Source organism: Cherax quadricarinatus, chromosome 62 (genome assembly GCF_038502225.1).
Source record: "Cherax quadricarinatus isolate ZL_2023a chromosome 62, ASM3850222v1, whole genome shotgun sequence".
Taxonomy (NCBI): domain Eukaryota; kingdom Metazoa; phylum Arthropoda; class Malacostraca; order Decapoda; family Parastacidae; genus Cherax; species Cherax quadricarinatus.
Genome location: NC_091353.1, coordinates 4,467,481 through 4,494,980, shown reverse-complemented (window position 1 = coordinate 4,494,980; position 27,500 = coordinate 4,467,481). Strand labels below are relative to the sequence as shown.

Here is a 27,500-nt window from a genome sequence, read left to right as displayed (position 1 = left end):
GAGAGAGGGAGTGATGGAGAGAGTGAGAGAGGGAGTGATGGAGAGAGTGAGAGAGGGAGTGATGGAGAGAGTGAGAGAGGGAGTGATGGAGAGAGTGAGAGTGGGAGTGATGGAGAGAGTGAGAGAGGGAGTGATGGAGAGAGTGAGAGAGGGAGTGATGGAGAGAGTGAGAGAGGGAGTGATGGAGAGAGTGAGAGAGGGAATGATGGAGGGAGAGAGGGAGTGATGGAGAGAGAGAGAGAGGGAGTGATGGAGAGAGTGAGAGAGGGAGTGATGGAGAGAGTGAGAGAGGGTGTGATGGAGAGAGTGAGAGAGGGAGTGATGGAGAGGGTGAGAGAGGGAGTGATGGAGAGAGTGAGAGAGGGAGTGATGGAGAGAGTGAGAGAGGGAGTGATGGAGAGAGTGAGAGAGGGTGTGATGGAGAGAGTGAGAGAGGGAGTGATGGAGAGGGTGAGAGAGGGAGTGATGGAGAGAGTGAGAGAGGGAGTGATGGAGAGAGTGAGAGAGGGAGTGATGGAGAGAGTGAGAGAGGGAGTGATGGAGAGAGTGAGAGAGGGAGTGATGGAGAGAGTGAGAGAGGGAGTGATGGAGAGAGTGAGAGAGGGAGTGACAGACAAAGTGAGGGAGGAAGTGGGAGAGAATAACTTAGAGATTGTTTTACTGTCAGACTGTCATTGATTACCTTAAGTCGATTGTGTGTGTGTACTCACCTATTTGTGGTTGCAGGGGTCGAGTCCTAGCTCCTGGCCCCGCCTCTTCACCGGTTGCTACTAGACCCTCTCTCTCCCCGCTCCATGAGCTTTATCAAACCTCGTCTTAAAACTGTGTATGGTTCCTGCCTCCACTACGTCATTTTCTAACCTATTCCACTGCCTTACAACTCTATGACTGAAGAAATACTTCCTACTATCTCTCTGACTCATTTGTGTCTTCAACTTCCAATTGTGGCTTCTTGTTTCTGTGTCCCCTCCCTGGAACATCCTGTCCTTGTCCACCTTGTCTATTCCACGCAGTATTTTATATGTCGTTATCATGTCTCCCCTGACCCTCCTGTCCTCCAGTGTCGTCAGGCCGATTTCCCTTAATCTTTCTTCATAGGACATTCCCCTTAGCTCTGGAACTAACCTTGTTGCAAACCTTTGTACTTTCTCTAGTTTCTTGACGTGCTTTATCAAGTGCGGGTTCCAAACAGGTGCTGCATACTCCAGTATGGGCCTGACATACACGGTGTACAGTGTCTTGAATGATTCCTTACTAAGGTGTCGGAATGCTGTTCTCAGGTTTGCCAGGCGCCCATATGCTGCAGCAGTTATCTGATTGATGTGTGCTTCCGGAGACATGCTCGGTGTTATACTCACCCCAAGATCTTTCTCCTTGAGTGAGGTTTGCAGTCTTTGGCCACCTAGCCTATACTCTGTCTGTGGTCTTCTGTGCCCTTCCCCTATCTTCATGACTTTGCATTTGGCAGGATTAAATTCGAGAAGCCATTTGCTGGACCAGGTGTCCAGTCTGTCCAGGTCTCTTTGAAGTCCTGCCTGGTCCTCATCAGATTTAATTCCTCTCAGTATTTTGCATGTCGTTATCATGTCCCCCCTATCTCTCCTGTCCTCCAGTGTCGTCAGGTTGATTTCCCTTAACCTCTCCTCGTAGGACATACCTCTTAGCTCTGGGACTAGTCTTGTTGCAAACCTTTGCACTTTCTCTAGTTTCTTCACGTGCTTGGCTAGGTGTGGGTTCCAAACTGGTGCCGCATACTCCAATATGGGCCTAACGTACACGGTATACAGGGTCCTGAATGATTCCTTATTAAGATGTCGGAATGCTGTTCTGAGGTTTGCTAGGCGCCCATATGCTGCAGCAGTTATTTGGTTGATGTGCGCTTCAGGAGATGTGCCTGGTGTTATACTCACCCCAAGATCTTTTTCCTTGAGTGAGGTTTGTAGTCTCTGACCCCCTAGACTGTACTCCGTCTGCGGCCTTCTTTGCCCTTCCCCAATCTTCATGACTTTGCACTTGGTGGGATTGAACTCCAGGAGCCAATTGCTGGACCAGGTCTGCAGCCTGTCCAGATCCCTTTGTAGTTCTGCCTGGTCTTCGATCGAGTGAATTCTTCTCATCAACTTCACGTCATCTGCAAACAGGGACACCTCAGAGTCTATTCCTTCCGTCATGTCGTTCACAAATACCAGAAACAGCACTGGTCCTAGGACTGACCCCTGCGGGACCCCGCTGGTCACAGGTGCCCACTCTGACACCTCGCCACGTACCATGACTCGCTGCTGTCTTCCTGCTGTCTTCCTGTGTATATGTGTGTACTCACCTATTTGTACTCACCTATTTGTGGTTGCAGGGGTCGAGTCACAGCTCCTGGCCCCGCCTCTTCGCTGATTGCTACTAGGTCCTCTCTCTCCCTGCCCCATGAGCTCTATCATACTTCGCCTTAAAACTATGTATGGTTCCTGCCTCCACCACATCACTTTCTAGGCTATTCCATGGCCTGACTACTCTATGACTGAAGAAATACTTCCTAACATCCCTTTGATTCATCTGAGTCTTCAACTTCCAATTGTGACCTCTTGTGTCTGTGTCCCATCTCTGGAACATCCCGTCTTTGTCCACCTCGTCTATTCCGCGCAGTATTTTATATGCCGTTATCATGTCTCCCCTGACCCTCCTGTCCTCCAGTGTCGTCAGGCCGGTTTCCCTCAACCTTTCTTCGTAGGACACTCCCCGTAGCTCTGGGACTAGCCTCGTTGCAAACCTTTGCACTTTCTCTAATTTCTTGACGTGCTTGTGTGTGTGTTCTGTGTGTGTGTATGTGTGTGTGTGTGTTTGTGTGTGTGTGTGTGTGTGTGTGTGTGTACTCACCTAATTGTACTCACCTAATTGTGGTTGCAGGGGTCGAGACTCAGCTCCTGGCCCCGCCTCTTCACTGATCGCTACTGGGTCCTCTCTCTCTCTCTGCTTCCTGAGCTTTGTCATACCTCTTCTTAAAACTATGTATGGTTCCTGCCTCCACTACTTCACTTGCTAGGCTATTCCACTTGCTGACAACTCTATGACTGAAGAAATACTTCCTAACGTCCCTGTGACTCGTCTGAGTCTTCAGCTTCCAGTTGTGTGTGTGTGTGTGTGTGTGTGCATATGTGTTTTTGGGTGTGTGTATGTGTGTTTGTGTGTGTGTACGTGTGTGTGTGTGTGTGTGTGTGTGTGTGTGTGTGTGTGTGTGTGTGTGTGTGTGTGTGTGTGTGTGAGTCTGTTTGCTCAGCATCTACAACACTCAAGCCACCTCAGGTTTGTCGTACTCACTCTTAAAGCTGTGCATGTCAGTGCCCTCCACTACCAGCAGTAACTCACACTGACACATGCTAGTGTGACCTCGTGACTCAACCAGGAATTGAAACTAACTTTCAGTAAATATATCCTGAGAAATACACCCGGAGTTATGCATTTCTCAGTGTATACGAGTATTTTGGGTGTATACAGACAGAGATATACATTTTTCAGTATACACACCTCACAGTGTGCATACACAGATATACACACCTCACAGTGTACATACACAGATATACACACCTCACAGTGCACATACACAGATATACACACCTCACAGTGTGCATACACAGATATACACACCTCACAGTGTACATACACAGATATACACACCTCACAGTGTGCATACACAGATATACACACCTCACAGTGTGCATACACAGATATACACACCTCACAGTGTACATACACAGATATACACACCTCACAGTGTACATACACAGATATACACTCCTCACAGTGTACATACACAGATATACACTCCTCAATGTACATACACAGATATACACTCCTCAATGTACATACACAGATATACACTCCTCAATGTACATACACAGATATACACACCTCAGTGTACATACACAGATATACACACCTCACAGTGTACATACACATATATACACACCTCACAGTGCACATACACATATATACACACCTCACAGTGCACATACACATATATACACACCTCACAGTGTACATACACAGATATACACACCTCACAGTGCACATACACATATATACACACCTCACAGTGCACATACACAGATATACACACCTCACAGTGTACATACACAGATATACACACCTCACAGTGCACATACACATATATACACACCTCACAGTGCACATACACATATATACACACCTCACAGTGCACATACACATATATACACACCTCACAGTGTACATACACAGATATACACTCCTCAGTGTACATACACAGATATACACTCCTCAATGTATATACCCAGTGATATACACTCCTCAATGTATGTACTCAGTGATATACACTCCTCAATGTATATAGTTAGTGATATACACTCCTCAATGTATATACCCAGTGATATACACACCTCAGTGTACATACACAGATATACACACCTCACACTGTACATACACAGATATACACTCCTCAGTGTACATACACAGATATACACACAATGAAGCAAGAGTAAGCATCATAATCATATACTCTCATTGGATACCATAACGCCAGAACGTGAGAAATCATAAATTAACATTAATCTATCACTGATAAACGTAGTTTTAGCAGCATCATTCTCAAACTATATTTTCCAGCATTTTAACAGCGAGATTTAAAATAGTGCTCAAAATAGCATAGTCCATCGTGAGTGCGAGCAATATACATTTTCTTTAAATAAAGCAACAGAAAACGGGTGTGACAATATTAATAAACGTTATATATATATATATATATATATATATATATATATATTCTTCTTCTTTCAACGTACCAGCCGTATCCCACTGAGGTGGGGTGGCCCAAAAGAAAAAACTGAAGTTTCTCCTTTTAAATTTAGTAATATATACAGGAGAAGGGGTTACTAGCCCCTTGCTCCCGGCATTTTAGTCGCCTCTTACGACAAGCATGGCTTACAGAGGAAGAATTCTGTTCCACTTCCCCATGGAGATAAGAGGAAATAAACAAGAACAAGAATTAGAAAGAAAATAGAAGAAAACCCAGAGGGGTGTGTATATATATGCTTGTACATGTATGTGTAGTGTGACGTAAGTGTAAGTAGAAGTAGCAAGACTTACCTGTAATCTTGCATATTTATGAGACAGACAAAAGACACCAGCAACCCTACCATCATGTAAAACGATTACAGGCTTTCGTTTTACACTCACTTGGCAGGACGGTAGTACCTCCCTGGGCGGTTGCTGTCTACCAACCTACTACCTACTATATACTATATATTATATACATATATATATATATATATATATATATATATATATATATATATATATATGTATATATATATATATATATATATATATATATATATATATATATATATATATATATATATATATATATATATATATATATATATATATATATATACAGTGGTCCCCCGTTGTTTCGTAATTAATCCGTTCCTGGAGCCGTCACTATAAACGAAATTTACGATTTACGAATCAATTTTCCCCATAAGAAATAATGTAAATACAATTAATCCGTTCCTGACACCCAGAAGTATTAAAAAAAAAAATTTTAACATGAAATATACATGTAGTACATAAACAATGGTTTAGAAAGACACGTAAGCAAACACTATAACATATTTATTAGAAAACGTTTCGGTCCTGGGACCTTGAAGTGATCAAGGTCCCAGGACCGAAACGTTTTCTAATAAATATGTTATAGTGTTTGCTTACGTGTCTTTCTAAACCAACTTGTCGGTATTTATTACCAAGGTTTATACATAAACAATACAATGGGAAATGATGAATGAAACATTAACAGCATAACACTTACCTTTATTGGAAATTCTTGTTAGTGTATGGGAGACTGGAGGAGGAGAGAGAGTGAATTGTTTATAGTTTGGAAGGGGAATCCCCTTCCATCAACACCTCAGGTACCATTTGCTTTTCTGGGGTTGCTTCTCTTCTCTTTTTCTTAATGCCACTAGGACCACCTTGAGAGTCACTGGAGTCCTGTCTCACAAAATAACTGTGGAGAGAGAGCTCTGTTTCTGGCGTCTCTTTGACACTTCCCTAAAATGGCCCAAGACTTTGTCACTGTATATGTTGCCAACCTGGCTTGCAACAACCTTGTTTGGGTGATGTTTCTCCATAAAGCTTTCCATCTTACCCCACATAGCAAAAATCTCTTTAATTTCTGAAGAAGGCACCTTCTTCCATCTCTCTTCCTCCTCCTCTGCAGCAAGATTCTGAGCTGCGATGTGTTGCTCTTCCTGCTGAAGCTCTTGCAGCTCCTCAGTGGTGAGCTCTTCATTGTGGTCTTCCACCAATTCTTCCACATCCTCCAAACTCACATCCAACCCCATGGAATTCCCAGTGCCATAATTGATTTTACAACAGACATAGGCTCATTAGGGTCAGTCCCAAATTCTTCAAAATACCTCTTGTCGACACAATCTGGCCACAATTTTCTCCAGGCAGAGTTCAAAGTCCTGGTAGTCACTCCCTCCCAAGCCATACTTATAAGGGTTATGCAGTGGAGGATGCTGAAGTGTTCTCTCCAAAATTTCCTTAGGGTCAAGTGAGTGTCTGTGGTCACAGTCAAGCACCTGTGAAACATTGCTTTTGTGTAGAGTTTTTTAAAGTTTGCAATAACCTTCTGGTCCATGGGTTGGAGGAGAGGAGTGGTATTCGGGGGCAAGAACTTTACTGTGATGAACCCAAACTCCTCGAAAATTAGGTCATCCAAGTTTGGAGGATGAGCAGGTGCATTGTCCATTACTAGCAGGCACTTGAGATACAATTTCTTTTCCAGGAGATACTCCTTCACACTAGGGCCAAACACTTCATTGAACCACTCGACGAAAATTTCCCTCGTGACCCATGCCTTACTATTAGATTTCCAAAACACACACAATTTACTCTTCATAACATTGTTTTTCCTGAACACTCTGGGATTTTCAGAATGGTACACTAGTTATGGCTTCACTTTGAAATCCCCACTAGCATTAGCACAGAACATTAGCGTGTGTCCAGGCATTGACTTTTCCTCTTGTGTAACGAAGGTCCTCTTTGGCATTTTCTTCCAAAAGAGGCCTGTTTCGTCACAATTGAACACTTGTACAGGTTTCAGTCCTTCAGCCTCTATGTACTCCTGGAATTCATGCACATATTTTTCAGCCGCCTTGTGGTCCGAACTGGCAGCCTCACCATGCCTTACTACACTGTGTATGCCAGTACGGTTCTTAAATCTCTCAAACCAGCCTTTGCTGGCCTTAAATTCACTCACTTCACCACTATTTGCAGGCATTTTCTTTACCAAATCTTCATGCAACTGCCTAGCCTTTTCACAAATAAACGAAGTCATAAGAGTATCTCCTGCTAATTGTTTCTCATTTATCCACACCAATAATAACTTCTCAACCTCTTCCAGTACTGGTGATCTCATTTTTGTCAGCATAGTTACTCCCTTTGCAACAACAGCATCCTTTATTTAATTTTTCTTGGCCACTATGGAACATAAGGTTGTGTAGGGTTTCTTATACATCCTGGACAGTTCGGCCACACTTGTACCACTTTCATATTGTTCAATGATGGTTTTCTTAAATTCAATCATATCTCTCACCTTCTTTACCACAGGGTTGGCACTAGGAGCTTTCTTTGGAGCCATGGTAGCTTATTTAGTACTAGCAAGCACTAAAATAAATGGAATATTATGAAATATTTCGCTGGAGCACGTGAGGGGACCTTCGCTCACTGGTAAACAATGCCAGAGTGGCTGCCGCCCTGTCTCACGCCGTGGGTACGCATCCCGGACGAACTACGACTAGCGAGTCAACCTATGAAAAGCGAGTCCATGTTTATACGAAAATACCTCTATGATTGGCGAATTTTACGATTGCCGGGAACTACGAAAAGCGGAGGACCACTGTATATATATATATATATACATACATACATATATATATATATATATATATATATATATATATATATGTATATATATATATATATATATATACATATATATATATATATATATATATATATATATATATATATATATATATATATATATATATATATATATGTATATGTATATATATATATATATATATATATATATATATATATATATATATATATATATATATATATATATATATATATATATATATATATATATATATACACTGAGAGACGTGTAGCATAATACATGGAGCAAGAGATGTATATATCATTGGATATAAACATTAATCAGTATTTTAGGTATTCAAGTATTTTTGACTGGTGGTGTACAGATAACTGCAGCCTTAATGACCCTCGTGTAGTAGATAGACTTAATGACAGTCGTATAGCAGATAGACTTGTAACCCAACAAACCAACCCTTGTGTAGTAGATAGACTTGCAACCCAACAAACCAACCATCGTGTAGCAGATAGACTTTAAACCTAACAAACGAACCATCATGTAGCAGATAGACTTTACACCTAACAAACGAACCATCATGTAGCAGATAGACTTTAAACCTAACAACCGAGCCATCATGTAGCAGATAGACTTGTAACCCAACAAACCAACTAACCACATCTTCAAACAACACAAACTATTTTTTAATTACTAAACACGCCCAGAACACCACGAAATTTAAAGAGAAACAAGTTGAGTGAAAAAAGTCTGCTTAAGCAAGTATAATCTCTTTGAAAAGTGTAGCATAAAAGTCGGTTATACCAATATATTCTCTTTCTAAAGTATATACGGAGTCCTTGAGTGGGAGTCCTGAAGAGAGACATGTCAACATGTGTTCCAATACTTTCATCTCTCTTCACCTCTGTGTGTATTGACACAGTCAGGCAAAGTGATGACTCTCTGGCTTATTTCTCTCTTCTCTTTACCTTTCACTTCTTCTAGTTTGTTTGTCTGTCTGTCTGTCTGTCTGTCTCTGTATCTCTCTGTCTGGTTGTATGACTCTCTGTAAGTCTGTCTGTTTCTCTATCTCTCTGTCTGGTTGTATGACTCTATAAGTCTGTCAGTCTGTCTGTCTCTATATCTCTCTGTCTGGTTGTATGACTCTCTGTAAGTCTGTCTGTCAGTCTGCGTCTCTATATCTCTCTGTCTGGTTGTATGACTTTCTGTAAGTCTGTCTGTCTGTCTGTCTCTATATCTCTGTCTCGTTGTATGACTCTGTAAGTCTGTCTGTCTGTCAGTCTGTCTCTTTGTCTCTGTATGGCTGTATGCCTCTCTGTAAATCTGTCTGTCTGTCTCTCTATCTGTCTGTATGGCTGTATGTCTCTCTGTAAATCTGTCTGTCTGTCTCTCTATCTCTCTGTCTGTATAGCTGTATGTCTCTCTGTAAATCTGTCTGTCTGTCTATCTCTCTGTCTATATGGCTGTATATCTCTCTGTAAGTCTGTCTGTCTGTCTCTATCTGCCTGTATGGTTGGACGTTTGTCACTGTTAGTCTGTGTCTGTATGCATGTCTGTCTGTCTCTCTGTGTATGTATGTATGTATGTCTGTCTGTCTCTCCGTGTATGTATGTATGTCTGTCTCTCTGTGTATGTATGTATGTCTGTCTCTCTGTGTATGTATGTCTGTCTGTCTCTCTGTGTATGTATGTATGTATGTCTGTCTGTCTGTCTCTCTGCAATGGGAGAGGAAAAGTGTTCTTAATAATAATAATAATAATAATAATAATAATAATAATAATAATAATAATAATAAAAATAATAATAATAATAATAATAATAATAATAATAATAATAATAATAATAATAAAAATAATAATAATAATAATAATAATAATAATAATAATAATAATAATAATAATAATAATAATAATAAAAATAATAATAATAATAATAATAATAATAATAATAATAATAATAATAATATAATAATAATAATAATAATAATAATAATAAAAATAATAATAATAATAATAATAATAATAATAATAATAATAATAATAATAATAATACTAACAATAATAATAACTTTATCAAAGAACAAATTGGTTTAATTCTGAGAAAAAAAACCGACTTTATAACATTGAAAAAATCATCTAACATGGAATGGATTTTGAAAATAGAATTAGAAGTATTCAAATGTGAATGTCAATTACATGCCAAGATAATTTGAATCTGGTGATTTAATTTAGATTATATTAATGGAACTGTTCCATTAGTGACGTAGTAATTATTTTAAGTTACTTTTGTTATTTTCTAGTTATTTTTTTGTTGTGGTTTAACTCCGTGTTAACTGTCTCATTGTCTGTCTTTGTCTCTGTCTGTATATCTGTCTGTATTTACTTGTCTGTCTGTCTGTCTCTGTATATCTGTCTGTGTTTACCTGTCTGTAAGTCTGCCTGTCTGTCTTTGTCTGTCTGTCTGTCTCTGTCTATATGTCTGCCAATCTTTCTGTCTGTGTTTGTCTGTCTTTGTGTATGTGTGTGTGTATGGGTGCGTTTGAGTGTGTGTGTGTGTGTGTGTGTGTGTGTGTGTGTGTGTGTGTGTGTGTGTGTGTGTGTGTGTGTGTGTGTGTGTGTGTGTGTATGTGTGTGTGCGTGTGTGTGCGTGTGTATGTGTGTGTGTGTGTGTGTGTGTGTGTGTGTATGTGTGTGTGTGTGTGTGTGTGTGTGTGTGTGTGTGTGTGTGTACTCACCTAGTTGAGGTTGCGGGGGTCGAGTCCGAGCTCCTGGCCCCGCCTCTTCACTGATCGCTACTAGGTCACTCTCCCTGAGCCGTGAGCTTTATCGTACCTCTGCTTAAAGCTATGTATGGATCCTGCCTCCACTACATCGCTTCCCAAACTATTCCACTTACTGACTACTCTGTGGCTGAAGAAATACTTCCTAACATCCCTGTGATTCATCTGCGTCTTCAACTTCCAACTGTGTCCCCTTGTTACTGTGTCCAATCTCTGGAACATCCTGTCTTTGTCCACCTTGTCAATTCCTCTCAGTATTTTGTATGTCGTTATCATGACCCCCCTATCTCTCCTGTCCTCCAGTGTCGTCATGTGTGTGTGTGTGTGTGTGTGTGTGTGTGTGTGTGTGTGTGTGTGTGTGTGTGTGTAAGTGTGTGTGTGAGACATACACTCTCAGAGGTGTATATCTTAGTGTATAAACACTGAGAGATGTATATCTTAGTGTATATGCACTGAGAGGTGTATATCTCAGTGTATATACACTGAGAGATGTATACCTTAGAGTATATACACTAGTAGTTTATGTTTATAAATATTTTAGGTATTAAAGTATTCTTGACTGGTGGTGTACAGGTGACATGCAGCCTTAATGACCCTCCTGCCGATAGACGTCAAACCTAACTTACCAATCGTCGTGTAAGAGATAGACTTCAAACCGAATCACGAAGTCAGCCATTTTTTAACATACTGATACGTAGTTCGCTAATTTCCAACCCTTAATTACTTCGTCAATTTCAATAAATATTTTTAATACCCAATATCGCTGTGTGTGTGTGAGAGAGGGAGAGAGAGAGAGAGAGAGAGAGAGAGAGAGAGAGAGAGAGAGAGAGAGAGAGAGAGAGAGAGAGAGAGAGAGAGACAGAAATCTTCGTATAATAAAGAGACAATGGATGCTTCCTCATTATATACAGGAATGTGAAGGCAGTTTAGCCCAGTGGTTACAGGCAGTGACTTAGTGTCGTGCAGTGGTTACAGGCAGTGACTTAGTGTAGTGCAGTGGTTACAGGCAGTGACTTAGTGTCGTGCAGTGGTTACAGGCAGTGACTTAGTGTCGTGCAGTGGTTACAGGCAGTGACTTAGTGTAGTGCAGTGGTTACAGGCAGTGACTTAGTGTAGTGCAGTGGTTACAGGCAGTGACTTACTGTCGTGCAGTGGTTACAGACAGTGACTTAGTGTCGTGCAGTGGTTACAGGCAGTGACTTAGTGTCGTGCAGTGGTTACAGGCAGTGACTTAGTGTCGTGCAGTGGTTACAGGCAGTGACTTAGTGTAGTGCAGTGGTTACAGGCAGTGACTTAGTGTCGTGCAGTGGTTACAGGCAGTGACTTACTGTCGTGCAGTGGTTACAGGCAGTGACTTAGTGTCGTGCAGTGGTTACAGGCAGTGACTTAGTGTAGTGCAGTGGTTACAGGCAGTGACTTAGTGTAGTGCAGTGGTTACAGGCAGTGACTTAGTGTCGTGCAGTGGTTACAGGCAGTCACTTACTGTCGTGCAGTGGTTACAGGCAGTGACTTAGTGTCGTGCAGTGGTTACAGGCAGTGACTTAGTGTCGTGCAGTGGTTACAGGCAGTGACTTACTGTCGTGCAGTGGTTACAGGCAGTGACTTAGTGTAGTGCAGTGGTTACAGGCAGTGACTTAGTGTAGTGCAGTGGTTACAGGCAGTGACTTAGTGTAGTGCAGTGGTTACAGGCAGTGACTTAGTGTCGTGCAGTGGTTACAGGCAGTGACTTACTGTCGTGCAGTGCTTACAGGCAGTCACTTACTGTCGTGCAGTGGTTACAGGCAGTGACTTACTGTCGTGCAGTGGTTACAGGCAGTGACTTACTGTCGTGCAGTGGTTACAGGCAGTGACTTACTGTCGTGCAGTGGTTACAGACAGTGACTTACTGTCGTGCAGTGGTTACAGGCAGTGACTTACTGTCGTGCAGTGGTTACAGGCAGTGACTTACTGTCGTGCAGTGGTTACAGGCAGTGACTTACTGTCGTGCAGTGGTTACAGACAGTGACTTACTGTCGTGCAGTGGTTACAGGCAGTGACTTAGTGTCGTGCAGTGGTTACAGGCAGTGACTTAGTGCCGTGCAGTGGTTACAGGCAGTGACTTAGTGTCGTGCAGTGGTTACAGGCAGTGACTTACTGTCGTGCAGTGGTTACAGGCAGTGACTTAGTGCCGTGCAGTGGTTACAGGCAGTGACTTACTGTCGTGCAGTGGTTACAGGCAGTGACTTAGTGCCGTGCAGTGGTTACAGGCAGTGACTTACTGTCGTGCAGTGGTTACAGGCAGTGACTTACTGTCGTGCAGTGGTTACAGGCAGTGACTTAGTGCCGTGCAGTGGTTACAGGCAGTGACTTAGTGTCGTGCAGTGGTTACAGGCAGTGACTTAGTGTCGTGCAGTGGTTACAGGCAGTGACTTAGTGTCGTGCAGTGGTTACAGTCAGTGACTTAGTGTCGTGCAGTGGTTACAGGCAGTGACTTAGTGTCGTGCAGTGGTTACAGGCAGTGACTTAGTGTCGTGCAGTGGTTACAGGCAGTGACTTAGTGTCGTGCAGTGGTTACAGGCAGTGACTTAGTGTCGTGCAGTGGTTACAGGCAGTGACTTAGTGTCGTGCAGTGGTTACAGGCAGTGACTTAGTGTCGTGCAGTGGTTACAGGCAGTGACTTAGTGTCGTGCAGTGGTTACAGGCAGTGACTTAGTGTCGTGCAGTGGTTACAGGCAGTGACTTAGTGTCGTGCAGTGGTTACAGGCAGTGACTTACTGTCGTGCAGTGGTTACAGGCAGTGACTTAGTGTCGTGCAGTGGTTACAGGCAGTGACTTACCGTCGTGCAGTGGTTACAGGCAGTGACTTAGTGTCGTGCAGTGGTTACAGGCAGTGACTTACTGTCGTGCAGTGGTTACAGGCAGTGACTTACTGTCGTGCAGTGGTTACAGGCAGTGACTTACTGTCGTGCAGTGGTTACAGGCAGTGACTTACTGTCGTGCAGTGGTTACAGGCAGTGACTTACTGTCGTGCAGTGGTTACAGGCAGTGACTTAGTGTCGTGCAGTGGTTACAGGCAGTGACTTAGTGTCGTGCAGTGGTTACAGGCAGTGACTTAGTGTCGTGCAGTGGTTACAGGCAGTGACTTAGTGTCGTGCAGTGGTTACAGGCAGTGACTTACTGTCGTGCAGTGGTTACAGGCAGTGACTTAGTGTCGTGCAGTGGTTACAGGCAGTGACTTAGTGTCGTGCAGTGGTTACAGGCAGTGACTTAGTGTCGTGCAGTGGTTACAGGCAGTGACTTAGTGTCGTGCAGTGGTTACAGGCAGTGACTTAGTGTCGTGCAGTGGTTACAGGCAGTGACTTAGTGTCGTGCAGTGGTTACAGGCAGTGACTTACTGTCGTGCAGTGGTTACAGGCAGTGACTTACTGTCCTGCAGTGGTTACAGGCAGTGACTTACTGTCGTGTAGTGGTTACAGGCAGTGACTTACTGTCGTGCAGTGGTTACAGGCAGTGACTTACTGTCGTGCAGTGGTTACAGGCAGTGACTTAGTGTCGTGCAGTGGTTACAGGCAGTGACTTAGTGTCGTGCAGTGGTTACAGGCAGTGACTTACTGTCGTGCAGTGGTTACAGGCAGTGACTTACTGTCGTGCAGTGGTTACAGGCAGTGACTTAGTGTCGTGCAGTGGTTACAGGCAGTGACTTAGTGTCGTGCAGTGGTTACAGGCAGTGACTTACTGTCGTGCAGTGGTTACAGGCAGTGACTTACTGTCGTGCAGTGGTTACAGGCAGTGACTTACTGTCGTGCAGTGGTTACAGGCAGTGACTTAGTGTCGTGCAGTGGTTACAGGCAGTGACTTACTGTCGTGCAGTGGTTACAGGCAGTGACTTACTGTCGTGCAGTGGTTACAGGCAGTGACTTACTGTCGTGCTGTGGTTACAGGCAGTGACTTACTGTCGTGCAGTGGTTACAGGCAGTGACTTACTGTCGTGCAGTGGTTACAGGCAGTGACTTACTGTCGTGCAGTGGTTACAGGCAGTGACTTACTGTCGTGCAGTGGTTACAGACATTGACTTACTGTCGTGCAGTGGTTACAGACATTGACTTACTGTCGTGCAGTGGTTACAGGCAGTGACTTACTGTCGTGCAGTGGTTACAGACATTGACTTACTGTCGTGCAGTGGTTAGAGACAGTGACTTACTGTCGTCCAGTGGTTGCAGACAGTGACTTACTGTCCTGCATTGGTTACAGATATTGACGTACTGTCGTCCAGTAGTTACAAACAGTGACTTACTGTCGTGCAGTGGTTACGGGCAGTGACTTACTGTCGTGCAGTGGTTACAGACAGTGATTTACTGTCGTGCAATGGTTACAGGCAGTGACTTACTCCCGTGCAGTGGTTACAGGCAGTGACTTACTGTCGTGCAGTGGTTACAGGCAGTGACTTACTGTCGTGCAGTGGTTACAGGCAGTGACTTACTGTCGTGCAGTGGTTACAGGCAGTGACTTACTGTCGTGCAGTGGTTACAAGCAGTGACTTACTGTCGTGCATTGGTTACAGACAGTGACTTACTGTCGTGCAGTGGCTAGAGGGAGTGATTTACTGTCGTGAAGTTCTTACAGACAGTGACTTACTGTCGTCCAGTGGTTACAGGCAGTGACTTACTGTCGTGCAGTGGTTACAGACAATGACTTACTGTCGAGCAGTGGTTAAAGACAGTGACTTACTGTCGTGCAGTAGTTACAGGCAGTTAATTACTGTCGTGCAGTGGTTACAGGCAGTGACTTACTGTCCTGCAGTGGTTACAGACAGTGACTTACTGTCGTGCAGTGGTTACAGGCAGTGACTTACTGTCGTGCAGTGGTTACAGGCAGTGACTTACTGTCCTGCAGTGGTTACAGGCAGTGATTTACTGTCGTGCAGTGGTTACAGGCAGTGACTTACTGTCCTGCAGTGGTTACAAGCAGTGACTTACTGTCGTGCATTGGTTACAGACAGTGACTTACTGTCGTGCAGTGGCTACAGGGAGTGATTTACTGTCGTGCAGTGGTTACAGACAGTGACTTACTGTCCTCCAGTGGTTAGAGGCAGTGACTTACTGTCGTGCAGTGGTTACAGACAGTGACTTACTGTCGATCAGTGGTTAAAGACAGTGACTTACTGTCGTGCAGTAGTTACAGGCAGTTGCTTACTGTCGTGCAGTGGTTACAGGCAGTGACTTACTCTCGTGTATTGGTTACAGACAGTGACTTACTGTCGTGCAGTGGCTACAGGGAGTGATTTACTGTCGTGGAGTGGTTACAGACAGTGACTCACTGTCGTGCAGTGGTTACATACAGTGACTTACTGTCGAGCAGTGGTTAAAGACAGTGACTTACTGTCGTGCAGTAGTTACAGGCAGTTACTTCCTGTCGTGCAGTGGTTACAGGCAGTGACTTTCTGTCCTGCAGTGGTTACAGACAGTGACTTACTGTGGTGCAGTGGTTACAGGCAGTGACTTACTGTCCTGCAGTGGTTACAGACAGAGACTTACTGTCGTGCAGTGGTTACAGGCAGTGACTTACTGTCCTGCAGTGGCCACAGGAAGTGACTTACTGTCCTGCAGTGGTTACAGAGAGTGACTTACTGTCCTGCAGTTGTTACATGCAGTGACTTACTGTCGTGCATTTGTTACAGACAGTGACTTACTGTCGTGCAGTGGTTACAGGCAGTGAATTACTGTAGTGCAGTGGTTACAGGCAGTGACTTACCGTCGTGCAGTGGCTACAGGCAGTGGCTTACTGTCGTGCAGTGGTTACAGGCAGTGACTTACTGTCCTGCAGTGGTTACAGGCAGTGACTTACTGTCCTGCAGTGGTTACAGGCAGTGACTTACTGTCGTGCAGTGGTTACAGACAGTGACTTTCTGTCGTGCAGTGGTTACAGACAGTGACTTACTGTCGTGCAGTTGTTACATACAGTGACTTACTGTCGTGCAGTAGTTACAGACAGTGGCTTACTGTCGTGCAGTTGTTACAGGCAGTGACTTACTGTCCTGCAGTGGCTACAGGAAGTTACATACTGTCCTGCAGTGGTTACAGGCAGTGACTTACTATCGTGCATTTGTTACAGACAGTGACTTACTGTCGTGCAGTGGTTACAAGCAGTGAATTACTGTAGTGCAGTGGTTACAGGCAGTGACTTACCGTCGTGCAGTGGTTACAGGCAGTGGCTTACTGTCGTGCAGTGGTAACAGACAGTGACTTACTGTCCTGCAGTGGTTACAGGCAGTGACTTACTGTCGTGCAGTGGTTACAGACAGTGACTTTCTATCGTGCAGTGGTTACAGACAGTGACTTACTGTCGTGCAGTTGTTACAGACAGTGACTTACTGTCGTGCAGTAGTTACAGACCGTGACTTACTGTCGTCCCGTGGTTACAGACAGTGACTTACTGCCGTGCAGTGGTTACAGGCAGTGACTTACTGTCGTGCAGTGGCTACGGGCAGTGACTTACTGTCCTGCAGTGGTTACAGACAGTGACTTACTGTCGTACAGTGGTTACAGCAGTGACTTACTGTCGTGCAGTGGTTACAGGCAGTGACTTACTGTCGTGCAGTGGTTACAGGCAGTGACTTACTGTCGTGCACCGGTTACAGGCAGTGACTTACTGTCGTGCAGTGGTTACAGGCAGTGACTTACTGCCGTGCAGTAGTTACAAGCAGTGACTTACTGTCCTGCAGTGGCTACAGGCAGTGACTTACTGTCCTGCAGTGGTTACAGACAGTGACTTACTGTCCTGCAGTGGTTACAGACAGTGACTTACTGTCGTGCAGTGGTTAGAGGCAGTGACTTACTGTCGTGCAGCGGTTACAGACAGTGGGTTACTGTCGTGCAGAGGTTACAGATAGTGACGTACTGTCTTGCAGTGGTTACAGGCAGTGACTTAGTGTCATGCAGTGGTTACAGACAGTGACTTACTGTCGTGCAGTGGTTACAGGCAGTGACTTACTGTCGTGCAGTGGTTACAGGCAGTGACTTACTGTCGTGCACCGGTTACAGGCAGTGACTTACTGTCGTGCAGTGGTTACAGGCAGTGACTTACTGTCGTGCAGTAGTTACAAGCAGTGACTTACTGTCCTGCAGTGGCTACAGGCAGTGACTTACTGTCCTGCAGTGGTTACAGACAGTGACTTACTGTCCTGCAGTGGTTACAGACAGTGACTTACTGTCGTGCAGTGGTTAGAGGCAGTGACTTACTGTCGTGCAGCGGTTACAGACAGTGGGTTACTGTCGTGCAGAGGTTACAGATAGTGACTTACTGTCTTGCAGTGGTTACAGGCAGTGACTTACTGTCCTGCAGTGGTTACAGGCAGTGACTTACTGTCCTGCAGTAGTTACAGAGAGTGACTTACTGTCGTGCAGTGGTTACAGGCAGTGACTTACTGTCGTGCAGTGGTTACAGGCAGTGACTTACTGTCCTGCAGTGGTTACAGGCAGTGACTTACTGTCGTGCAGTGGTTACAGGCAGTGACTTACTGTCGTGCAGTGGTTACAGGCAGTGACTTACTGTCCTGCAGTGGTTACAGAGAGTGACTTACTGTCGTGCAGTGGTTACAGGCAGTGACTTACCTTCGTGCAGTGGTTACAGGCAGTGACTTACTGTCCTGCAGTGGTTACAGGCAGTGACTTAGTGTCATGCAGTGGTTACAGGCAGTGACTTAGTGTCATGCAGTGGTTACAGACAGTGACTTACTGTCGTGCATTGGTTACAGGCAGTGACTTACTGTCGTGCAGTGGTTACAGGCAGTGACTTAGTGTCATGCAGTGGTTACAGACAGTGACTTACTGTCGTGCAGAGGTTACAGGCAGTGACTTACTGTCGTGCAGTGGTTACAGGCAGTGACTTACTGTCCTGCAGTGGTTACAGACAATGACTTACTGTCCTGCAGTGGTTACAGACAGTGACTTACTGTCGTGCAGTGGTTACAGGCAGTGACTTACTGTCGTGCAGTGGTTACAGGCAGTGACTTAGTGTCATGCAGTGGTTACAGACAGTGACTTACTGTCGTGCAGTGGTTACAGGCAGTGACTTACTGTCGTGCAGTGGTTACAGGCAGTGACTTACTCTCCTGCAGTGGTTACAGACAGTGACTTACTGTCCTGCAGTGGTTACAGACAGTGACTTACTGTCGTGCAGTGGTTACAGGCAGTGACTTACTGTCGTGCAGTGGTTACAGGCAGTGACTTAGTGTCATGCAGTGGTTACAGACAGTGACTTACTGTCGTGCAGTGGTTACAGGCAGTGACTTACTGTCGTGCAGTGGTTACAGACAGTGACTTACTGTCCTGCAGTGGTTACAGACAGTGACTTACTGTCCTGCAGTGGTTACAGACAGTGACTTACTGTCGTGCAGTGGTTACAGGCAGTGACTTACTGTCCTGCAGTGGTTACAGACAGTGACTTACTGTCCTGCAGTGGTTACAGACAGTGACTTACTGTCCTGCAGTGGTTACAGACAGTGACTTACTGTCCTGCAGTGGTTACAGACAGTGACTTACTGTCGTGCAGTGGTTACAGGCAGTGACTTACTGTCGTGCAGTGGTTACAGGCAGTGACTTAGTGTCATGCAGTGGTTACAGACAGTGACTTACTGTCGTGCAGTGGTTACAGGCAGTGACTTACTGTCGTGCAGTGGTTACAGACAGTGACTTACTGTCCTGCAGTGGTTACAGACAGTGACTTACTGTCCTGCAGTGGTTACAGACAGTGACTTACTGTCGTGCAGTGGTTACAGGCAGTGACTTACTGTCCTGCAGTGGTTACAGACAGTGACTTACTGTCCTGCAGTGGTTACAGACAGTGACTTACAGTCCTGCAGTGGTTACAGACAGTGACTTTCAGAAAATAATTCACTTGCTTCTCTTTTTCCATTACTGATGTTAGCAAAAACACAGTACCCACACTGTGTAACACAGTACCCACACTGTGTAACACAGTACCCACACTGTGTAACACAGAACCCACACTGTGTAACACAGTACCCACACTGTGTAACACAGTACCCACACTGTGTAACACAGTACCCACACTGTGTAACACAGTACCCACACTGTGTAACACAGTACCCACACTGTGTAACACAGTACCCACACTGTGTAACACAGTACCCACACTGTGTAACACAGTACCCACACTGTGTAACACAGTACCCACACTGTGTAACACAGTACCCACACTGTGTAACACAGTACCCACACTGTGTAACACAGTACCCACACTGTGTAACACAGTACCCACACTGTGTAACACAGTACCCACACTGTGTAACACAGTACCAACACTGTGTAACACAGTACCCACACTGTGTAACACAGTACCCACACTGTGTAACACAGTACCCACACTGTGTAACACAGTATCCACACTGTGTAACACAGTACCCACACTGTGTAACACAGTACCCACACTGTGTAACACAGTACCCACACTGTGTAACACAGTATCCACACTGTGTAACACAGTATCCACACTGTGTAACACAGTACCCACACTGTGTAACACAGTATCCACACTGTGTAACACAGTACCCACACTGTGTAACACAGTATCCACACAGTGTAACACAGTACCCACACTGTGTAACACAGTACCCACACTGTGTAACACAGTACCCACACTGTGTAACACAGTACCCACACTGTGTAACACAGTACCCACACTGTGTAACACAGTACCCACACTGTGTAACACAGTATCCACACTGTGTAACACAGTACCCACACTGTGTAACACAGTACTTACACTGTGTAACACAGTACCCACACTGTGTAACACAGTACCCACACTGTGTAACACAGTACCCACACTGTGTAACACAGTATCCACACTGTGTAACACAGTACCCACACTGTGTAACACAGTACCCACACTGTGTAACACAGTACCCACACTGTGTAACACAGTACCCACACTGTGTAACACAGTATCCACACTGTGTAACACAGTACCCACACTGTGTAACACAGTACCCACACTGTGTAACACAGTACCCACACTGTGTAACACAGTACCCACACTGTGTAACACAGTACCCACACTGTGTAACACAGTATCCACACTGTGTAACACAGTACCCACACTGTGTAACACAGTACCCACACTGTGTGACACAGTACCCACACTGTGTGACACAGTACCCACACTGTGTAACACAGTACCCACACTGTGTAACACAGTACCCACACTGTGTAACACAGTACCCACACTGTGTAACACAGTACCCACACTGTGTAACACAGTATCCACACTGTGTAACACAGTATCCACACTGTGTAACACAGTACCCACACTGTGTAACACAGTATCCACACTGTGTAACACAGTATCCACACTGTGTAACACAGTATCCACACTGTGTAACACAGTATCCACACTGTGTAACACAGTACCCACACTGTGTAACACAGTATCCACACTGTGTAACACAGTATCCACACTGTGTAACACAGTACCCACACTGTGTAACACAGTATCCACACTGTGTAACACAGTATCCACACTGTGTAACACAGTACCCACACCGTGTAACACAGTACCCACACTGTGTAACACAGTATCCACACTGTGTAACACAGTACCCACACCGTGTAACACAGTACCCACACTGTGTAACACAGTACCCACACTCTGTAACACAGTACCCACACTGTGTAACACAGTACCCACACTGTGTAACACAGTATCCACACTGTGTAACACAGTATCCACACTGTGTAACACAGTATCCACACTGTGTAACACAGTACCCACACCGTGTAACACAGTACCAAAACCGTGTAACACAGTACCCACACTGTGTAACACAGTACCCACACTGTGTAACACAGTACCCACACTGTGTAACACAGTATCCACACTGTGTAACACAGTATCCACACTGTGTAACACAGTACCCACACCGTGTAACACAGTACCCACACTGTGTAACACAGTACCCACACTGTGTAACACAGTACCCACACTGTGTAATGTAACACAGTACCCACACTGTGTAACACAGTACCCACACTGTGTAACACAGTACCCACACTGTGTAACACAGTACCCACACTGTGTAATGTAACACAGTACCCACACTGTGTAATGTAACACAGTACCCACACTGTGTAATGTAACACAGTACCCACACTGTGTAATGTAACACAGTACCCACACTGTGTAATGTAACACAGTACCCACACTGTGTAATGTACCATAGTACCCACACTGTGTAATGTACCACAGTACCCACACTGTGTAATGTAACACAGTACCCACACTGTGTAATGTAACACAGTACCCACACTGTGTAATGTAACACAGTACCCACAGTGTGTAATGTAACACAGTACCCACAGTGTGAAGTGTAACACAGAACCCACACTGTGTAATGTAACACAGTACCCACAGTATGTAATGTAACACAGTACCCACAGTGTGAAGTGTAACACAGTACCCACAGTGTGTAATGTAACACAGTACCCACACTGTGTAATGTAACACTGTACCCACACTGTGTAATGTAACACAGTACCCACAGTGTGTAATGTAACACAGTACCCACACTGTGTAATGTAACACAGTACCCACAGTGTGTAATGTAACACAGTACCCACACTGTGTAATGTAACACAGTACCCACACTGTGTAATGTAACACAGTACCCACACTGTGTAATGTAACACAGTACCCACACTGTGTAATGTAACACAGTACCCACATTGTGTAATGTAACACAGTACCCACACTGTGTAATGTAACACAGTACCCACACTGTGTAATGTAACACAGTACCCACAGTGTGTAATTTAACACAGAACCCACAGTGTGTAATGTAACACAGTACCCACACTGTGTAATGTAACAGTACCCACAGTGTGTAATGTAACACAGAACCCACACTGTGTAATGTAACAGTACCCACAGTGTGTAATGTAACACAGAACCCACACTGTGTAATGTAACAGTACCCACAGTGTGTAATGTAACACAGAACCCACACTGTGTAATGTAACAGTACCCACAGTGTGTAATGTAACACAGAACCCACACTGTGTAATGTAACAGTACCCACAGTGTGTAATGTAACAAAGAACCCACACTGTGTAATGTAACAGTACCCACAGTGTGTAATGTAACACAGTACCCACAGTGTGTAATGTAACAGTACGCACAGTGTGTAATGTAACACAGTACCCACACTGTGTAATGTAACAGTACCCACAGTGTGTAATGTAACACAGTACCCACAGTGTGTAATGTAACAGTACGCACAGTGTGTAATGTAACACAGTACCCACACTGTGTAATGTAACAGTACCCACAGTGTGTAATGTAACACAGTACCCACACTGTGTAATGTAACAGTACCCACAGTGTGTAATGTAACACAGTAGCCACAGTGTGTAATGTAACACAGTAGCCACAGTGTGTAATGTAACACAGTAGCCACAGTGTGTAATGTAACACAGTAGCCACAGTGTGTAATGTAACACAGTAGCCACACTGTATAAACATGAAAGTTAACGGACAGAAAGGATAAATAATCCCTTTTTGCTTGGTGTAAGAGTCCAGTTTGTCATGTACATAACCTGGCTCTGAATCTCAGTGTGTGTGTGTGTGTGTGTGTGTGTGTGTGTGTGTGTGTGTGTGTGTGTGTGTGTGTGTGTGTGTGTGTGTGTGTGTGTGTGTGTGTGTGTGTGTGTATGTGTGTGTGTGTGTGTGTGTGTGTGTGTGTGTGTGTGTGTGTGTGTGTGTGTGTGTGTGTGTGTGTGTGTGTGTGTGTGTGTGTGTGTGTGTATGTGTGTGTGTGTGTGTGTGTACTCGCCTAGTTGTACTCACCTAGTTGAGGTTGCGGGGGTCGAGTCCAAGCTCCTGGCCCCGCTTCTTCACTGATCGCTACTAGGTCACTCTCCCTGAACCGTGAGCTTTATCATACCTCTGCTTAAAGCTATGTATGGATCCTGCCTACACTACTTCGCTTCCCAAACTGTTCCTCGTCCTGACTACTCTGTGGCTGAAGAAATACTTCCTAACATCCCTGTGATTCATCTGTGTCTTCAACTTCCAACTGTGTCCCCTTGTTACTGTATCCAATCTCTGGAACTTACTGTCCTTGTCCTCCTTGTCAATTCCTCTCAGTATTTTGCATGTCGTTATCATGTCCCCCCTATCTCTCCTGTCGTCCAGTGTCGTCACGTTGATTTCCCTTAACCTCTCCTCGTAGGACATACCTCTTAGCTCTGGGACTAGTCTTGTTGCAAACCTTTGCACTTTCTCTAGTTTCTTTACATGCTTGGCTAGGTGTGGGTTCCAAACTGGTGCCGCATACTCCAATATGGGCCTAACATACACGGTGTACAGGGTCCTGAATGATTCCTTATTAAGATGTCGGAATGCTGTTCTGAGGTTTGCTAGGCGCCCATATGCTGCAGCAGTTATTTGGTTGATGTGCGCTTCAGGAGATGTGCCTGGTGTTATACTCACCCCAAGATCTTTTTCCTTGAGTGAGGTTTGTAGTCTCTGGCCCCCTAGACTGTATTCCGTCTGCGGTCTTCTTTGCCCTTCCCTAATCTTTGCACTTGGTGGGGTTGAACTCCAGGAGCCAATTGCTGGACCAGGTCTGCCGCCTGTCCAGATCCCTTTGTAGTTCTGCCTGATCTTCGATTGAATGAATTCTTCTCATCAACTTCACGTCATCTGCAAACAGGGACACCTCAGAGTCTATTCCTTCCGTCATGTCGTTCACAAATACCAGAAACAGCACTGGTCCTAGGACTGACCCCTGTGGGACCCCGCTGGTCACAGGTGCCCACTCTGACACCTCGCCACGTACCATGACTCGCTGCTGTCTTCCTGACAAGTATTCCCTGATCCATTGTAGTGCCTTCCCTGTTATCCCTGCTTGGTCCTCCAGTTTTTGCAATAATCTCTTGTGTGGATCTGTGTCAAACGTCTTCTTGCAGTTCAAGAAAATGCAATCCACCCACCCCTCTCTCTCTTGTCTTACTGCTGTCACCATGTCACATAACTCCAGTAGGTTTGTGACGCAGGATTTCCCGTCCCTGAAACCATGTTGGCTGCTGTTGATGAGATCATTCCTTTCGAGGTGTTCCACCACTCTTCTCCTGATAATCTTCTCCATGACTTTGCATACTATACATGTCAGTGACACTTGTGAGTTCTCCACCTTCTGTCCTTAATCTGATCACCTGGTCTTTGACTGTTGTCTTCCTCCTGATGTGGCTATACAACAGTTTCGGGTCAGTCTTGATTCTCGATGCTATGTCATTTTCATACTGTCGCTGGGCCTCCCTCCTTACCTGTGCGTACTCATTCCTGGCTCTGCGACTGATCTCCCTATTTTCGTGTGTTCTCTGCCTTCTGTACTTTTTCCATTCTCTATTGCACTTTGTTTTTGCCTCCTTACACCGTCGGGTAAACCAGGGGCTCGTTCTGGTCTTCCCGTTGTTACTGTTGCCCTTGGGAATAAACTTTTCCACTGCCTCCTTGCATTTTGTTGTTACATATTCCATCATTTCATTTACTGATTTTCCTGCCAGTTCTCTGTCCCACTGGACCTCCCGCAGGAAGTTCTTCAACCCTATGTAGTCCCCTCTTTTATAGTCAGGCTTTTCCCATTCAGCTCCTGTTATTCTCTCCACTTGCAGCTCTACTATGTATTCAAAGCACAGAACCACGTGGTCGCTAGCTCCTAGGGGACTCATACTTGATGTCCTCAATGTCTGAGCTGCCCAGGGTGAACACAAGGTCCAATCTTGCTGGTTCATCCTCCCCTCTCACTCTGGTAGTGTCCTTAACATGTTGGTGCATGAGGTTTTCCAGCACCACGTCCAACATCCTGGCTCTCCATGTTTCGGGACCCCCATGTGGCTCCAGGTTTTCCCAGTCAATCTCCCTGTGGTTGAAATCCCCCATAACCAGCAACTTTGCTCTGCTGGAATGAGCTCTTCTTGCCACCTCAGCAAGTGTGTCCACCATTGCTCTGTTGCTCTCTTCATATTCCTCTCTTGGCCTCATGCAGTTCTGTGGTGGATTATACATCACTGCAATGACCACTTTGTAACCACTTTGTGTGTGTGTGTTTTTGTTTGTTTGTGTGTGTATGTGTGTGTGTGTGTGTGTGTGTGTGTGTGTGTGTGTGTGTGTGTGTGTGTTTTGTGTGTGTGTGTGTGTGTGTGTGTGTGTGTGTGTGTGGGAGCGCACTACACACTCTCTAGTTTTTCTGCACTACGTTACAGAATATTTATTACGTGATATACAGTTTCGTAATAAACAATCTCTTTGCATGTCTCTCTTTGAAGAATGTACAATGATAGCAGGAATTCTTATGAATCTCTCAGTGTATATACACTGAGAGTTGCATATCTCTCAGTGTATATACACTGAGAGTTCCATATCTCTCAGTGTATATACACTGAGAGTTGCATATCTCTCAGTGTATATACACTTTTTGTTTACAATAATCAGTATCTTAGGTATTAAAGTATTCTTGACTGGTGGTGTACAGGTGACATGCAGCCTTAATGACCCTCGTGTAGTAGATAGACTTCAAACTCAACCAAACAACATTTTTGGGTGATGATAGTGGTGTTTTGTTGGTCAGGACACAGGACAGGTGTCCCTTGACACAGGTGTCGTACACAGACACCCTGACTCTTTCACTCCTCACCATCTATCACTATCTACCTTGTAAAATTCATATTAAAAAAAAAGAAGCCACCGGGGTTGGAAATCAAATACTTTCAAACTTCCCAGTGCGTCATCAGGAGCTACCTGGAATCTACCTGGGGGTTATTCCGGAATCAACGCCCCCGCGGCCCGGTCCATGACCAGGCCTCCCGGTAGATAAGGGCCTGATCAACCAGGCTGTTACTGCTGACCGCACGCAGTCCAACGTACGAACCACAGCCCGGCTGATCCGACACTGACTTTAGGTATCTGTCCAGCTCTTTCTTGAAGGCAGCCAGGGGTTTATTGGTAATTCCCCTTATGCTTGATGGGAGGCTGTTGAACAGTCTTGGGCCCCGGACACTTATGGTGTTTTCTCTTAGTGTACCAATGGCGCCCCTACTTTTAATTGGGGGTATTTTGCATCGCCTGCCCAGTCTTTCGCTTTCGTATGGAGTGATTTCTGTGTGCAGATTCGGGACCATTCCTTCTAGGATTTTCCAAGTGTAGATTATGATATATCTCTCCCTCCTGCGTTCCAACGAGCACAAGTCAAGTGCTTCCAAGCGTTCCCAGTAGTTAAGGTGCTTGACAGAACTTATACGTGCAGTAAAGGATCTCTGTACACTCTCTAGATCTGTAATTTCACCTGCTTTGAACAGAGATGTTAACGTACAGCAGTAGTCCAGCCTAGAGAGAACAAGTGATTTGAAAAGGATCATCATTGGCTTGGCATCTCTCGTTTTGAAGGTTCTCATTATCCACCTGATCATTTTCTTTGTACTTGTGATCGTGGCACTGTTGTGATCCTTGAAAGTGAGATCCTCAGACATTGCTACTCCCAGGTCCCTTTCCCTCACTCCTTACTGAAGGAGTGAGGGAAAGGTTTCTCAGAGTAGCGCAGTTGTGGATCTGTCACCTGCCGCAGCCTCTCTCTGTGCTAAGATCACATCACCTTCTCCTTATTGTTAACCCACCACCTCATCCCACACCTCATGTAGTTTTCCTGATACATCTATGGTTCGAGTCCCCGTCTATATTTTTTTGTTCAGTTTATTCATATATGATCTAAAAGCCCGGTTAATTCGTGGTCACTTTGAG

General features: G+C 44.8%; 1 protein-coding gene across 1 annotated transcript in view; it reads left to right on the top strand.

Annotated features, from left to right (window-relative positions):
- Positions 1–27,500, top strand: part of LOC128687127 (uncharacterized) — a 289,578-nt gene that overhangs the window by 122,000 nt on the left and 140,078 nt on the right. The gene's annotated exons all lie outside the window — the stretch shown is intronic.